Source organism: Poecilia reticulata, chromosome 17 (genome assembly GCF_904066995.2).
Source record: "Poecilia reticulata chromosome 17, P_reticulata-male-v2, whole genome shotgun sequence".
Taxonomy (NCBI): Eukaryota; Metazoa; Chordata; class Actinopteri; order Cyprinodontiformes; family Poeciliidae; genus Poecilia; species Poecilia reticulata.
The window spans coordinates 4,328,879-4,331,261 of record NC_088846.1 but is presented as its reverse complement, the minus strand read 5'-3'; the positions used below and the strand labels follow the sequence as shown (position 1 = coordinate 4,331,261).

Sequence of the window (2,383 nt, the reverse complement as noted above, 5' to 3'; positions counted from 1 at the left end):
TCAGATTGGTGCACAACATTTGAGATCTTTCAGCCTACTTCATGATGTCAGACCGGTTTTATCTGAGGGATTTCTGGATTCCGCAGGTCTGGACGTGTCAAATATATATCAGCTTTCTAAAAATAATTCCAACTGAACTAATTGAATATAAATTGATTACTTGAAACATTTAAATGTGACAAAAAAGTAAAATCTGAGGGAGCAAACATTTTTCATAACACCATGTATGGAAGCATGTCAATTGGTCCACATTCAGATCATTTTTGCCAGCATGTGACTATCAAACCTAATGAAGGCCTGGTAAAGCTTTAAAGGAAATCTCTGTGGATTCCTCTATTTAAAGATCTTTACTGACTGCTTTGACTGCCTGTCAGAGGTTCTAGCACCAGGGATATTCAAACGTTTTGTCATGTGGGTCAAAATTGTTAGCTCAAAATTACTTGCGGGACAAAAAAAAAAAAAAACATTTTGAACTAAAATAACCAAAAATGTAAAAAACTCTGCTAAACTATAAATTAAGCATGAATTATTTTAATAAAACAAATAATCTGATGTTTTCATAGGATCGGGATTGTTGATCCTAAACTTTAGATGATTTTTCCTAGTTAAATGAAAAGCGTCTAGTTTTCTTATAATTTCAAGCTTAACAGAAACTTTAAAAACATTTTTTTTCTATTTTCAGCAATAAGAACATCTTAGTCAGTTTTTATTTTAAAACACTTGCTGTACTTAGTCAAGTTTAATACAGCAAATAAAAGCAGAACTCAAAATTCCAAGGTGGACTTTAGACTACAAGTCAAAATGGTTGTAGTTACCATGACGACATAAGCAAAACAGAAAGCTTGGAAAAGAGGACCATTTTGAATTGCATATAACATTCCTGTAAGTAGATTTAAAAAGCATAGTTTTGTTTTAATTTATTCTAGAGTTGGGGTCCAAATAAGTCCAGGGGCCACAAATGGCCCTTGCTGTAAACAAATCTCTTTACATATGATTCTCATTTGCATTTTTCAACAAATCTTTTTGTTTCACAGTGATTTGAAGAGGAGCATGCGATCCAGTACGCTCACACCAGTCTTTTACATTGAGCTTTCATTCAAAAGAGAAAATGTCATTCTGCAGCACATCCTCTTTAGAAGATAATCTGAAATGCAGATTAAAAATGTGCCTCTTGTGTATTCTGAACAGAGCAGCTGGTTAACACAGGGGAAACAAGATTGAAGCTCGGCCTACACATGCAGGCTGAACTCGCTTGAGTTATTCAAAGTTGCTTCCTAAAATGAGAGTAAGCGCTGACGACAGAGGCCCAGAGGTCAGATGTGAGAGCGAGTTATAGATCACCGAGCTCCCCTGTTTGTGCAGTCTGTCGACCTTATCCTTTCCCCTCTGAACTGTTTATGTTTAGCTTCGCTTTTTACCTCTGACTCTTGTTTAGCTTAGCAGGGAACGTGTTAGCAAGCAAGCAGAGGAGGAGAGTTTGCCCACTGACCCAGGTAAGCCTATTACAGAATTATGGCAGCAGCTGAGACTTTGCAGTGACAAGATGCTCACACATTTATCCCCTCCGATGTGTTTAGTCCAGTTCTGAGTTGTCATTTCACATTTTCAGACTTTCTTTTTATGCTATGAAATGCTCCCGGTTTGAGACACTGTTGGTGTTGGGAGATGTAGTGAGAGGCCAGGAGAGGAACTAAGTACTTCAAAGTAAATCACTTCACCTCTTAATCCCGTTATTAATCGCCTCTGCCAATGTCACCTCCCACAATGTGACTTCTGTCCAACAGCTCATGAGCCGAAAAATGTTCAATTTCATACCAATAAACATGTCTGAATCTATTCATGTCAAGCTGTTTATCTGTTTTTTTTCTGAGCTCCTTGAAAGTGAAAAGAAAAAAAAAAAAGCACAATAAGTGGAAACATGGATTCTGCTTCCCTCTAGTGGCCACCGCCCTGCATTACTCCTCTAAGTTCTTGAGAAATGTCTTAGCTTCATTAGGTTTAAAATACTATATTGAAGTCACACTTTATGCTGTTTTGACAAAACAGTTTGTCATAAATGTGTAAAACGTATTTCCTGTGGTTAGTAACTGAGGATATTACCCATTTTGAATTCTGTTTTTTTTTTTTATTAATTGGAAAGACAATTCTACTGGGCCAAAAGAAAAATTACCTTCTGATTAAATACATCATATTTTCATAAATCATGATCTAATTTATGGTCCTGTTATTCTCTACTAGCTTCATATAGAGTTTTTATGTTCTCTATTTATTATGTAACATAATAAACTCTGATTTGAGCCAGGTTTAATAAGTGCACCCAGGTTTAGGTTTGTGTTAAAGTTACTGGATGTTTATGCTTTTTTTTTCAATCATATTAAAATGA

General features: G+C 35.8%; 1 long non-coding RNA gene across 2 annotated transcripts; it reads left to right on the top strand.

Annotated features, from left to right (window-relative positions):
* Positions 1 to 743: 743 nt before the first annotated feature.
* On the top strand, positions 744 to 1,836 carry LOC145548119 (uncharacterized). 2 transcript variants are annotated; one of them, XR_014084411.1, is made up of 3 exons: positions 745 to 882; positions 1,035 to 1,493; positions 1,610 to 1,836. It is a non-coding gene; the product is annotated as an uncharacterized LOC145548119 (long non-coding RNA). The 2 variants fall into 2 exon arrangements; XR_014084410.1 differs by having other exon boundaries at positions 744 to 882; positions 1,035 to 1,836.
* The last annotated feature ends 547 nt before the right edge of the window (positions 1,837 to 2,383 follow it).